The 15201-nt window shown below is 32.6% G+C and overlaps 1 protein-coding gene across 1 annotated transcript in view; it reads left to right on the top strand.

Annotated features, from left to right (window-relative positions):
* LOC131684571 (neural-cadherin-like) overlaps positions 1–15201 on the top strand; it is a 1488321-nt gene that overhangs the window by 564276 nt on the left and 908844 nt on the right. The gene's annotated exons all lie outside the window — the stretch shown is intronic.

The following is a 15201-nucleotide window of genomic DNA, read 5'->3' as shown; positions in this document are numbered from 1 at the left end:
TTACTGCAGTAGAACGTTTTTGAATGTATAATGTTTGCCTTAAAATGAACGGAATTTTATTAATAGAAAATGAAAAAGTTGATTTTTTTATAAACAATACATTCTGAGAAGTCTCTTAAAATTTCGTGTGAATAAAAATAACATTTTATTATATACTGTTACACAAATGAACAATTTTCCAACACTATTTTTTAAAAATATAAAAATTTTACCGCATTTACCGCATTACCGCGCGGTGCGGTGCGGTAAATAAAGTGCGGTTGCGGTAAGCGGTGCGGTTTTATTATTTTTTTGCGGTTGCGGTGCGGACAATCCATTTACCGCCCACATCCGCACCGCGACGAACCCTAGGAATGAAAATTGAATCATGACAGTCAAATCACTTCCTGGTAAATGGGACGTGAGAGTCGAGCAGTTAACGAATTCTCTGGATAGGGAAGTGGAAACGTTTGTTTATTAAGTTATGTTAGGGATCGAAATAAAAACAGTGAGGAGTATAGTCTCCAGCCATGGTACCCTCGTTCTCAGAGCAGGCAAAGTTTGTTATTCGGAGCCTTTTTATTCTATTTTGTTGTACCAATATTCTAACAGGAAAGTTCGTATACCTAATATTTAGCAATTTAATATAGGGGAACCCGGCGCTATTAAGCCAGCAGAGGTAATTCAGATGCCCTCAGGAGCGGATCCAGAAAAAAAATTCGAAGGGGGTCCGAAATTTCGATTTTGAAATGTTCGTTCTACAATACGTAATATGAAATACCTTCATTTAATTAAAATTAGTTTCGGTGGTTGAATCTGGTTTGGAATGATTTTCAATTTAGAACGAATTTAAAATAGAAACTATTTTAAAACTTCTCAAGAAGTTAAAAATATTCGGGAGGGGGGTCCAGACCCCCAGGACCCTCTCTCTGAATCCGCCACTGAATGCCCTAGATTTCTTCGAAAATCGTATTTTCTGACTGTCATACTTATTTATGAAAGTTCCATTCTAAAACATTGATTTGACAGCTGAATCTCTTTAGTTTTTTTAGAATGGAGATACAACCAGGGATGCCATTATACCAGATTTGTCTGGCACAGCCAGAGTTGGGGAGTTTTACTAGGATGTGGAGGGGTTTGAATTGGGCTCTCCTAAACCTCTGAAAAATGCCACAACTTCGAAAGCAACACCGACGAAGCGAGTCTGTGCCACTCCTGCTAAGATCCTAAGATTCCAATAATTTACTTAATAACAGATAATACGTAATAGTTGGAGAGAAGAAGCACGAGAGGAGTCCAGAGTTAAATCAAATCTCAAAGGTCGAGTCATTTCATTTCATGCTCCGAGATAGAGTAGGAGAAAGATGTTCGACGACAGCACAAAGAAACCCCACCCCCCGCCCACGAAATAATACCTTGACGTAGTTCCGGGGAGAAGAAGGGCGTAAAGAGTAAGGAATCTTTTTGGTGGTTAGGCACGAACGTGAGTTCCACACAGTGCCAGTACAGTACAGGCCAGGCTTTTGAAGCTTTTTAAACCTTACTATTTAAAAAATTGCGCACACACAAACATTTTCCTATCTCGATGAACTGAGTCGAATGGCATATGACAGTGGGCCTTAGGTTGGCGATTTTTAGAGTGATTGCATAACCTTGTTATATGAGAAAGGCAAAAAGAACATTGAATGGAGGTAGAATTCAAAGAGAGAAAGAAGCAAAAACTAAATAAGGAACAAACAAGAAAAACATAATAAATAGATAACATGGAACAAAACGAGAATGGTGCTTCTAAAATATTAGAAAATGATTCATAACAAACAAATAGTCAAAAACCTACTAATATCCAAAAAATTCAAAGCGAAGAAACAACAGAAAATGAAGTCATCGCCAAGGAAACGCATTTGTATCTATTGAATAAAAAACTGGATTAAAAAAAAATAAAAAAATGAAGAATATTAAGACAATGGAAAAGTTGAATTTTGAAAGCATGAAAAAAATTGAATAAATGGTAACATAAAATAATTGAATATTTGAAACAATCGTTTTAAAAAGAAAATTGGACTAAAATTGAAGAAATAGAAAAATATCGCAAATTGGTAAAAATGATGAAAAATGGGCAAACTACAAAATGAAAAATAAAATATCATGCGCATGGAAAACCGGAAAAGAATCAAAAGACAGAAAAATGAGTATAACAAAAAATATCAAAACAATGCTACCAAAATGTAAACGAATATAGAAATGAACAAAATGGATCCACCGTGTTAGACGTAGAAATAACAATAATACAAAATGAATCAAATATAAAAAATTGTAACAAAATAAAAAATGGAAAGAATAAAACCAGGCAAAAAGGAACAGATTTTCCAAATATTTAAAAGTATACGAAACGATAACGAGAATGGAATAAATCAATAAAAATAAAATAGCTGCAGAAAAAGCTATGGAAAGCTTTTTTTTAAATTAACTAGTTCATAACTGAATAAGTGCGGTGGAGCAATAGCAAAAAAAAAATTAGGAACAATTGGACGGAAGATTCAAGACAAAATATAGGGAACAGAAACAAGTAAAAATAATCCAAAAACGGACAAAAGTGAAATCATAGAAAATATAAAGATCAAAATGGTTTAATTGGTCTAGTATGACGAAATGGGAAACATTGAAATATTACAAAGAAAAAAGGAGAAAATTAAAAAAAAATTAATAAATAAATTCATAGAAAGTAGAGTTTAAAACTAGATGCAATGAAAAACAGAAAAAGCGCAAAATAGAAGATTAAAAGAAAATAAGAGGAAAATGAAAGTGCTAAAGGTAATGGAAATAAACAATAAAGAAAAATTAATGGATTTTGAAAAAAATCCATACAAAAGAAAAGCACAAATTTCCGAAAAATGGAGAAGAGAAAAATTCACAACAAAATAAAAAAAAAACCGAAACGAAAAAATAGAAAAAATGATTTTTTTTGAGAATGAGAGATACCTAAAAATAAAATATATTGAAACTGCGGAATACCAAAATAAGTTTATTGGAAAATACAGGGTGTTTGGTTCAATATTAAGAACCTTTCGAGGAGTGATTGACTGTCATATTTTGACAAAAAATCGTTCTACACATACCATCAAATCTCAACCGTTATTATGTAAAAAACTTATGTATCTTAAAATACCTCTATCTCGAAAAGTATACACTCAGGTTTTTTAACGCGGTTTTTTGCGCGGTATTTTTACGCGTTTTTTTACGCGGATTTTGAAATTTACGCGGTTTTCATTTGCACGGATTTTGAAATTTACGCTGTTTTCATTTACGCGGATTTTGAAATTTACGCGGTTTTCATTTACGGGGATTTTGAAATTTATGCGGTTTTCATTTGCGCGGTTTTCATTTACGCGGCCTGATCCCCCGCGTAAAAAAAACCTGAGTGTACATTGTATTTTAAACTTTTTACTTCCATTGGAAAGGTGAGAAAATTTCCTATTAAATGGTGCTCTCATATCTTTCAGTTAATTAGTTTTAATTATCTTTTAGTTGTAAAGTAGTTAAAAGTTGGTGTTTTTATGAGGTTTTTTGTTAATTTTCTCAAAATAATGAATTATGATCATAGCAATATCTATTGTCCAAAAGTTGGGTTTCCGAAAGATTCATAATTTGTTCTTTAACATCACATTCCTATCTCTTCTCATTTATTTGTAATTCCATTACTAAACTTTTCCTGTAATCGACTTGCATGTGCTTAAAAGACTCTAATCTAAAAAATATGCTTTATATCGTTATTTCCAAGGCTTAATTGGAAAGCTGAGAAAATTTCCTTTCGATGTATGTACAAATATCTTTTAGTTAAGTGTGCTAAATGACTTTTTACTACTAAAATAACTCAAAATTAACGTTTTTTCGAGAGTTTTGCAATTAATCTAATTATTATTCAACTAAATTTATCGTTACTATTGTTCATTTGGTGCTCCTTAATATTCTTTATAACTTGTTTCCTGACACTTTATCCCTATCGCTTTTCATTTCGCTGCAACTTAATAGTTAACACAGCATGACCTCACCACAAACGGAGTGGGTTCGAAATGCTTGTTTTTGCATATGAAACGAACTGATTTTGATTCGAAACTAAAAGAGATAATTGAATGGAGTCAACGGAAGAATTGTAGAGCTTACTGAGCTGCGTTAATTTCATGATAATAATGGCAATGTTTATCATTTGCTATTTTAAGAAAACAACGAAAATGCTAATAACAACACTAACTTTCAATAAATTAACTTATAAAATAATACTAGTTTCACTTAACTGAAAGGTATTAATACATTTTTCTCTGCAAAATTTTTCTGGCTTTCGAATAAAAATAAGAAAAGGTACAATAAGTGCCATACTTTTTCAATAAGAGCTAGTATTAGTGAAAATGAGATAAAAATATTCAAGTTCAATAACCCAAACACATGAAAACAAGAAAAGATAAGTGTATCATGCCAAAGAACAAATTATGCAGCTCTTCAAGACTAGCAATCTGAACTATTAAAATGGTGATGTTAACTGTTAGTATTTTCGCGAAATGAACAAAAATTCGATCAAAATTGTTAAATTTTAAATAAATTACAGTGAAAAGGTTACTTAACCTCATTAGCTGAAACGTGTGAGGACATCATTCGATGGGAAATTTTCTCACCTTTTCAATGAATCTAAAAGAATTGAAATACACACTATACTTTTTGAGTTAGTGTTATTTTGAGACAACTAAGTTTTTTACACAAAAAGTTCAATAACTTTGAAACAGTTGAGATTTGATGATATGTGTAGAACGATATTTTTTCTTCAAATATGACAATCAATCATCCCTCGAGAGGTGATCTTAATCATGAACCAAACAGCCTGTATGAAAAAAATACAAAAAAAATCATGGTGATTGAAATATCGTGAAATAAATTTAATGAAATTAATTTAGCAAAGTGATGAAACAAGAAAAGGAATATAAATATAAATATAAATATAAATATAAATATAAATATAAATATAAATATAAATATAAATATAAATATAAATATAAATATAAATATAAATATAAATATAAATATAAATATAAATATAAATATAAATATAAATATAAATATAAATATAAATATAAATATAAATATAAATATAAATATAAATATAAATATAAATATAAATATAAATATAAATATAAATATAAATATAAATATAAATATAAATATAAATATAAATATAAATATAAATATAAATATAAATATAAATATAAATATAAATATAAATATAAATATAGATATTAATATAAATATAAATACATACAAAAACGCTTTCCGCATTTATAAAAATTATTAGAATGAATTGAAACTCTAGACGATTTTCAAAAAAATGGGAAAAATATTTAAATTGAGAAAGTTAGTTAAAGATGAGAAAAACTTTCTGGTTCTCGTATCTTAATAAAAATTTTAAGTGAACACGAGAAATTACTATGAATCGTTTTCCTCATGGATTTTCATGTTTTTTCTTGATTTGTGAATTTATTCAAAGTTCATTTTTCGAGGCCTATTTGACCAATTGAGCATTCTAAAAGAATGTTGCTTAGTTACCTTCTCTTTCTAGTATATACTTTATTGATTCAGTTAACGGTTCAACGGATTAAAATAAGTTGAAATAGAAGTTACTTATTGTTCTAAAAAGATAAGCATTTGCAATTAAATTAATGATTCTAGCTTAAGCGAAAAAATAAACCACTGTTTTTGAAACCCATCTACAGATTGCAATGTTTCGTATTATTTAGTAAAAGACGAAACAAAATCCATTTTTCGAGAGCCCGAAACTCTTAAACACATGATTTTTTTAAATTCTCGGTCCAAATCCATGAGATAATTATAATAAAGTATGAAATATAAAATAAATTTCAGTTTTTTAATAGAAACTTTAGCAAAAGAAATGATTTTTGCGCACTGCGTTTTTGAGTTATCAATATATTCTTTTTAATTGACGATTGACTTTGTGATCGAAATTGGACCGTGCAATTTCTGTTTTTGTGAACCATTCATCGCCGTTCTGTTTGGCCTTATTCAGCTATATAGTTTAATCAACAGACTCTATGGTTGAAATATATTTTGGTTGCTTTCATGTAACTTTCAAATGGTTTACAATATCGCCTTGATGCCAAAGAGAAAGTTGCACGAAAGTTTACGGGCCTTTTGATAAACCTATTATTGTTGATGGAGAAACGCGACTAACTTATGAAAAGGTCGTAATAAAACAAAATAATTGTGTTGTTAAAACAAAAGTTAAAATATCTCGAGAACTACTATATTTTAGAAATTTTTTGTTAAGAGCATTTCGATTTAAAATGGCGTTTAGAATCATATTCACAAAGAAAATTGTATTTTTGACTGCAAATAGTAAGAATTATAAAAAAATGTCAAAAGTTGTTGTTAGGAAAACTTTTTTATTGAAAGCTTCTCCAGAATCCATATACACTAAAAAGTTGCTTTTACGTCTTTAAAACGATAAACATTAAATTTTTGACATTTTTTGATGGGGTAACGCGAATAACCTTTAAAAAGAGCATAATTACACGAATTAATTGTTTTTGAAGGAGCAAAATTTCAAATATCTCGAAAACTATCGCATTTTGGAAGATTTTTGTTAAATGCATTTTGATTTTAAATTGTGCTTAGAATTATATTCTGTAATAAAATTACAATTTTGTATGTCAATTAGTATGAAATTTAAAATTATGTACAAAGTTATTGTTAGAAAAACTTTTTTACCGATTTTTTCTTCATCATGCAATCACAATTAAAATATTTCTTTTCTCTTTAGGTTTTTGGTAACGAAATATAAAAAATTTAAAAAAATGGGTTTTTTCGCAATTTAAATTTTTATCATAAATTTTTGTTTTTTTTGAAAAATGACACATTTTTTTCAGTGTATATTTTTTTCGGACAGAAGTATTCATTCCCTGTAACTTGTTTTCAGATAGTTTTGCTGTATAAAATACAGTAATCGAACAAAAAAATTTTGAAATTCATATACGTAGAAACGTTTACGCCCTTTTGTAAAATTACTCTTGTATCAAAATATTCCAATTGCCAGAGAATATCATGGAGATTCATACAGCGAACATACCTGCAAAGTTTCGTTCGAATCGACGATGGTCATATTTTGCGGTCGGCCGGTTTCTCATGGAATCCCTCATTTTGTTTCGGCCATAAAACCATTTACGATGTCGTCATAATTTCTACAATCGAACACACGTGCTTTTAGAGCAAAACATGTTTATACCACTTACAAAATTCTTACGAAATCAAAAAAAAGTCTTATAATTAAGAAAATCGTGCATTTGTTTTCCAACATGAATTTAGAATTTAGACAAGCTATTCTAATTGAATCATACCAATATTGAAACTCTAATTACATTTTCAAATAAATTGTTACTGAAATACTATTTATCAGAAGCATTAATTCTGTTCAAAGTCTGGGCCCCTTATACAACTCTGGGCTGTGGGGGAAACACTATTCGTCACTCTCTACATACAAACCGTGCCAGCAAACTTTCGATTTTCTAAATTTGAAATATTGAATAAGATAGGGGGACCCGAGGCTATTAAGACCGTGGGGGTAATTCGGACCCTCTCAGAGAAATGTAAGACTTCCTGACTGTCGTACATAACCGCTATTCTAAAACATTAATTTGGACAGTTTAATCTAATTTTTCAGTTTCTCATTTTTTGCCATCCGCAAAACAAAAATCATTATAAAAGGTAAACCGTGATTAAGCAACAAATAAAAGTAAAAAAAAGTGTTTTGGAACGCTTGATGTTTCTATTTTATAGAATGATTTTTGTTTGGGTGAAAACACCGATATTTTCAAGACGCTAATCACTTTTGTGCGAATTGAGCGTATGGGGCTATTCGGACCCTCCATTACATCAACCACCGTTCAACGGCTTGCGGCTAGACACATGCCGCAGAAAAGTAAATACATGATGCACCAATCGACAGCTGTGACTGATCAGAAAAAGTTTTTGTAACGCAATTTATTTGTTTTTGCTTCTTAAAGAGTTTTTCCAACAAATATTTCAAAGGTAAACGTAATTTCATTGCAAAAAAATACAGTCTGAATTGCCCCGTAGAAAGGTCCGGATTACCCCTACATTGTAAAAGGATGGAAAAATGTAGAGTTTTGCAAATCGTCGCCTAGCACTGCCATGGAGTTGTGCAAATGAACTTTTATGGCACCAAAATGTCGCCGAGGTTTCAAACTACGACCTTTGACCGATAAATTCTTTCAAATCCATCCAACTAAAAGGGCGATTTGCTTAGCTAGGTCCGAATAGCCCCAGGTTCCCCTATGCATAGGATACGAATCCTTGTGCGATTCCAAACTGTTCTGCTACCGATTCATCAATAAGAGGTACAGGGATATTATTTGAACAACTACACTCTTGTTTACATTTTTTCGAATACGACCGTTAGCATGTATTTATATCCTTTCTCAGTACGGGCCCCCCAAAATAAAGTGGCCTCTGGCCCAGTGTTCCCATTCATAAAGACGATACTGCCGACCAGCGAAAAAGGCAATCAACAAAAAACAACAATCAATCGAAAACGGAAAAAAATGAATCAACTTAATTCAGCACGCTCCAGTTTCCACTGCATTATTATTGTCTCCGAGCATCCACGTGGAACCATGCTAGGATCTCGGACCATGAATTTAGCTTACTTACGTGTTTCAACACCCCCTTTCCTCCTACGCTGCCCGATTCATTCCACTCCTGCAGTCTCCAATCATCAGCTCTGCCGAAGCCTATTGAAGTGGAAGTAAAAGCGTAAATTTATTTGGAAACTCACTCATCTGTAAAGGACTAAAAGAATCAACTTGCCGCTCCATAGATGGAAATCGATTTAGATCGTTGGCTGGAAAAGAGCAACGGCGGAGGAGGTCCTGCCACATAATGATTGCTGCAGAAAAAGAGGGACGAAACAAAAACGTTTGCCGAACACCAGGGCAGCCCGCGCCCAGTGGCGCACTAGTCGGCGTTGAAAAATGGCAAAACAAAACAATGACAAATTGATGGCAAATTTGATCAATTATGTCATCTGGGTTCCGGCGAGCTTAATATCCCACTAGCCCTCATCAAAGTTGCGTAAAAATTAGCTATAAAGCCGAGCTGTCCTGAATTTAGCGCAGGGGTGGTAGTGGCGATAAAATAAATGGCGTAATAAAAAAAAATCAGTATCCTGAATTTTTGGATTGATGGCCGGTAGCGAACAAGTGACTTCATCCGTCCGGCGTTTGAATAGACGCGGCTGAATAAATTCGCACAAAAAGCCAGTGAAAGCGTCGCTTTAATCAAGTAAAACAATTTTTATTATTGCTACACAGTGAAACGGTTGCGAATAGAAACGGAACCATGGTGGTGAAAGGACTTCAAAAGTAGATCTTCGAAAAAAAGTTGGTACTTAAGCTGAATGTAACGGAAGGGAATATCGGGGAGAATTAAAAGAAAGATAGAACGAAGAAGAATTATCACCCTCCAAAACGATAATAAAACACCGAGGCATTACAATTACTTTTTTGGTCCACGTGGTTCTCCCTTCTGGGAGTGGGAATTTTCTGGGCTCGTGTGTACCGTGAACTGATAGAAAAAGACTTACGCTACTCGGCGTAATGTTGGGGGGTAATATATGCAAATTAGATTCAAATTAGGAATTAAATTATGTTCGAATATATAAAGTTAGTAAGAAAATTCGTACGATACTTTGAAAATAACTTTCTACATTGGATCCTTTTACCCCTTAACTTTGTCGTCTCTTGTGACAGCTTCTTCGATAATTTTTGAGTTGGATGGCATATACATAAAAATTGGTTGTTTTTCCAAAAGAGTTATCTTCAATTTTTCCAAGTCCAAACATACAGCTCAGTTGTGTCTACTCCAACTTTTTGAGCGCACTGTTGTTAATTCATTCACATCAACTGGCTCTACCTTGACTCGATTCAATCCCTCTCCAGGACACGGTGAGATGCGAAAATAAAAAAACGCTTTTAATCCACCTAACAGTGTGATGAGGCATTTCTTATAACTCTTATCACTCTCTTCGGATATTATATCGTTTGAGAACATTTAGAACTTGATGCTTCACGATGTTTTTGATAACACATACTACATGGGATAGTGGCAGGACTCAGAGAATCGCTCAAATCAGCATAGGACAACATCAGTGCTAGAAATCTCAAACCAAATCAATGGGAAAGCGAAAAAATGGCCCATAAAATAAAATATCTAAATTGTGGTGGGAAAACTGAATTTTCCTAAAGGGGTTATATATTGTACTGAGCCAAAAAAATCGAATTTTTTTTTGAATCGATTTGAAGTTTATACTTTACTCAAATTTCCAACGCGACTGAGAACTAAGAAATCAACGCTTTTTCTTGAAAAGGGCGATACTAGCAATGATACCATTCAAAGAAAATCAACAGTGAATATTTGCAGACTTGGTTTTATTTCCTATTTAAGAACTATTGTGTTTTTTACATCCTAGATTGCATGATTCAGTGATCGAAACCCAAAACTTCATAAAGTATTTGAAATTATTAACTTAAAATTTGTTTTTGCTATTGAAATTGACAAAATAATAATATCGCCCCTTTGGCGATTGTTTACTTTTTCGGTCCCACCTATCAGCATTGAAGTATCGCCCTTACGTTTTTTACAATAACTACCGTTTTACAACACCGATTTCATCCGGGTTTTTTCAATAGCGATCATTGTTGTAATCCTAAAAAATACGAAAAAAAACAGTTTCGCCTCTAAACTGCTAGCAAAAAAAGTATCGCCCTGTTTGTTTGCATGGAGCGTGGAGGGCGAAACTTTAAATAAACAAACAAAAATACAGTTTCACCCGTTGTATTTTTTGCTGTAGTTTAAGAAAGCAATATCGTGGAATCAAAATTTTTAGGTTAATTTGTTGCGTTTCAAAGCCCTCATTCGCATGTATGAAAAAAGCCTTATGTTTACATTTGTAAGTATCGCCCTTTTCACAAAAAAAGCGTTGAAATGAAATCGCAGTTCCTGATATCACGCTATCTCTGAAGTGCACGCGTGCATAGTTCCAAATTTTACTTCGACAACGACTTTTTCTAAAGGTGACTTCCCAATAGTAACCTTGATTTGAATTATTATCGCCAATCCTAATGCCAAAGAACAAATAAAAACCTCTCGAAAACGAACCGTTTGGGAAAATCATCATCATTACTGGAATTTTCATTTTCACGAATCTTTTCGATAACCTTCCGTCACATCCGTCACTGGGTGCACCGTGCTCTGAAAATCTAGCGAAATCGTCTTAGGGCACCAGCGGGTCTAATTCAGAGCTATCTGCGCGGCGTGTTAAATCTGTAAAGATTACAATAAATTAATTTCTATTCTATAATTTTCAGTTCAGCAATTCGAAATATCGTGCTCACCGCAAGTCATGAAAAATAGACTACGTTGTGAAGCGATGGTCACTATTTATTAAAAAATCACGGTTAAATAAAAAATTAAACTATTAAAAAAATTTCAAATAGTTTATAATTTTCACAAACTTATTAGGAAAAATTGTTTAATAAGCTTTCGTAATATTTTGTAGGAAAGCTGAAAATTTCAGTATTTTTTCTATCTGCAACATATAAACCCTTAAGTATACCAATTAATTGGTATACGAATTGTTACTATGTTTTAATTGCCGCAAGGTTCTACTGTATCGATTTTGTTGGCTATTTTCGGCAAATTTGAGACTAAGAGAAACGAAAGCAATGAAATTGAAAGACGGATAGGTATTCTAGAGCGAATCAGTTATAAACTTAGAACGGAAAACTAGAACTAGGCAGGCTCATATGGGCATGATCGAAAGGAAATGTGAAGAATTTTTTGCCTTCTGCAGAGTAGGAGTTGGGCGTTCCACCCAAGTCTACCGCATGGTCTATGGTAGAACATAACTCATCATCATGTTTTACCGCCGACGCCGGCGTTCGGTGATTATTTCTGACGGTTGTAGATAGTAAAATGAAATACAAAATTCGTTTTATCGAAATAATGTTTAGCTTATTTCAATGGATTATTACTATATTGAACAATAAATAGGCGACAAAGAGTAATCAACAAACAACAAGCCATAACTTTTAAAGCATTCAAAATAGATATTTAAAGTCTTTAGTAAAGTTATTCGCAAAAGTAAGAGCTACAAATTTGCTGAAGACATCATTTCGATATAATCACTTCCACGAAAATTTGTGAAAATATCTCACTCATAGGGGGATTAATCAGCAAAAGCACAATACCAAAAGAAAGAGCATATTACCTCCATTAAATTCTCCGAAGATGCTATTGACCTAAAATAAGCCGCTTTGGCGTTAATAATAGATTACATGTTTTTGGTCATATTTCTGGCAATGGGAAATGATAAAAATCTTTCGTCCGCATTTAATGTTAAATATCTCTTTTGATATTAGTCCGATTTCAACAATCTATAGCTTGTTCGAAAGGTATTCGTTAAAGCTGTCTAAAAACATATAAACATATAACCTATATTGTCAATTTCGGCAGATAATTTAAAAAAACTGCGAAAAACTCCATTTTTACGCATTCAAACATTCATATCTTGGAAACTAAACATCAGAATCAAAAACAAATTAATAGCGTTCATACTGTTTTTTAGTTCTTTCATTTAAAATTGGTTTGGATAAGATCGGTTCAGTCATTGCTGAGAAACACGAATGAGAATTTGTCCGTTACATACACACACACACAGACACACATACACAGACATTGTCCCAAATCGTCGAGCTGAGTCGATTGGTATATAAGACTCGGCCCTCCGGGCCTCGGAAAAAATCTTGAAAGTTTGAGCGAATTCTATACATTTCTTTTATAAGAAATGTAAAAATACTAAAAATTAATTTCTATTCCATAATTTTCAGTTCAGCAATTCGAGAAATCGTGCTCACCGCAAGCCATGAAAAATAGACTACGTTAAGAAGCGATAGTCACTATTTATTAAAAAATCACGGTTAAATAAAAAATAAAAGTATTTAAATATTTCAAACAGTTTATAATTTTCACAAACTTTGGAAAAATTGTTTAATAAGCTTTCGTAATATTGTGTAGGAAAAAAGCTGAAAATTTCAGTATTTTCTCTATCTGCAACATATAAACCCTTAAGTATACCAATTAATTGGAATAGGTTCGCCAAATTTTGGAAGAAGTCTATAAAATAACTCCTTGAAAACTACCTAAAAATTGTTGTAGTTCGATGCAATAAAAAAATCTCCAAAAATGAAATGACCTATTAATGTGAAAAACAGTGAATAATACATACAATAAAGACCCATTTTTATCAGTCTCATGGCGTATTTTAGGCTGACAAAATGGGGACATTGACTAAATCAGGCAATTTTTTTTCTTTTTAATAAACTGAAGCTGTTAAAATATGCTTCCCGTCCCTTGATGTAGTCTGATAACTATTTCTGATTATGATGAACTTATTATTTTTGCATATTTACGTCATCTTCATGATAAGGAAAACATGCTCAAGAAAGGATTTACTCGAATTCAGTCCTGTTCGTCTGCTGGAGCCCATCAAACATATGTTCATATTTGGCTGATAAAATCGGGGTTTCAATGTATTATAATAGATATTCAGCATTCGAAGAAGTTTCTTGTGAACGAGTGTAGAACGACTTTATTTCTACTTACTTGAAATCAGCGGCGTAGCCAGAAATTCGGTTTGGTGGGGGTTTGGTGAAAATCGATCTTACTGTCCTAACGGCATAATTCCGAAACCGTAAATTTTGAAGTTTTAAAATTATGCAGAATTAATTTTTCAGAAAATAGTAACAGAGTTCGTGTCTTTAGAGAATTTGTTGAGACTTTATTGTAATCATGAATATTAACCTGAGAAAATTCACCATTAATACTTCTTGGACGATATACCGTCAAAATTATTTTATCAAATGATGCGCTGTTTAACGTTTGTAAAACTCATCGAAGATACTAAACCTCCAAAATTGGCGGTTTCAAAATGATGCTATCTTGACCTTAAATTACTATTTTTAAACATTTGACCTATACATATAATTGGTCATACAACAAAAATCAAATGCTCATTAAAATCGATCAGAACCTGCTAGAGTCGAATGGAAATCGTCATTTTTCATAAATTTCTCTCTACATTCGGAAAGTGTTATTAATCATATTACGTTTTCGTCTCAACTCGACGCATTTCCAAAATAAAAACCTGTTTTAATCCACCTAGTGGTGCAAATGTGCTTGTCTCATTTGTCCAGACTACGATTCCATGGCTGCTGTTCAATGCAATGGTGGAAATGAATATTACATGTTCAGTACGATTTGCACATACATACAATGGATCGACAGCCACGATATTGAGATACTATGTGATACTGAAACATCGCTGGAAACCAGCGGCGGATCATGCAGAAAGATCCGGGAGGTCCGGGTCCTGCCGAAAATTTTCAACTTGTTAAGAAATTTTAAACTAGTTTTAATTTTAAAGTAGCAACCCCTCACTGCCTACTCCCTCCGGGCCGGTATGATAGACGATTTGTAGAGTGATTGCATAACCTTTCTATATGAGAGAGGCAAAAATGTTCCAAAGTCCAAAAAAGTCAATTTTTGTCAAACATCTCAATGTTTCATGCATTTTAAAGTCATTTGGCATCAAATATACAAATTTGATTTTGAAAATTTTTCATTTCAGTTTATATGGGAATTTGCTGTGTGATTGCACTCTTCAACTCGTAACTCCGAAACCGGAAGTCCAATCAATAAAAAATTCAATAGCAGCCGATGGGAAGGTTGTACCTTTCATTTGAGACTAACTTTGTGCAAATCGGTCCAGCCATCTCTGAGAAACAGAGGTCACATTTTTTTTCCACATACACACATACACACACATACATACACACAGACATTTTCCGATCTCGACGAACTCAGTCGATTGGCATATGACACTCGGCCCTCCGGGTCGGGATTAGATTACCGAATTTTAGAGTGAATGAGAAAGGCAAAAACATTTTTAGCAAATGTTGAAAATTATCCATTTTTTGGTGAGCAGTTCTATGTTTCATAGACATTAAATCAATTTTAACTTCGCTTCCTATTAAATAAAGACCCTTATTACAGTACATCGCTACAAAAACGAGATCAATTTGAAAATAA

This window comes from Topomyia yanbarensis, chromosome 2 (genome assembly GCF_030247195.1).
Source record: "Topomyia yanbarensis strain Yona2022 chromosome 2, ASM3024719v1, whole genome shotgun sequence".
Lineage (NCBI taxonomy): Eukaryota > Metazoa > Arthropoda > Insecta > Diptera > Culicidae > Topomyia > Topomyia yanbarensis.
Note: the sequence above shows the minus strand (reverse complement) of the source record. Positions and strands in the feature narration are given on the sequence as shown.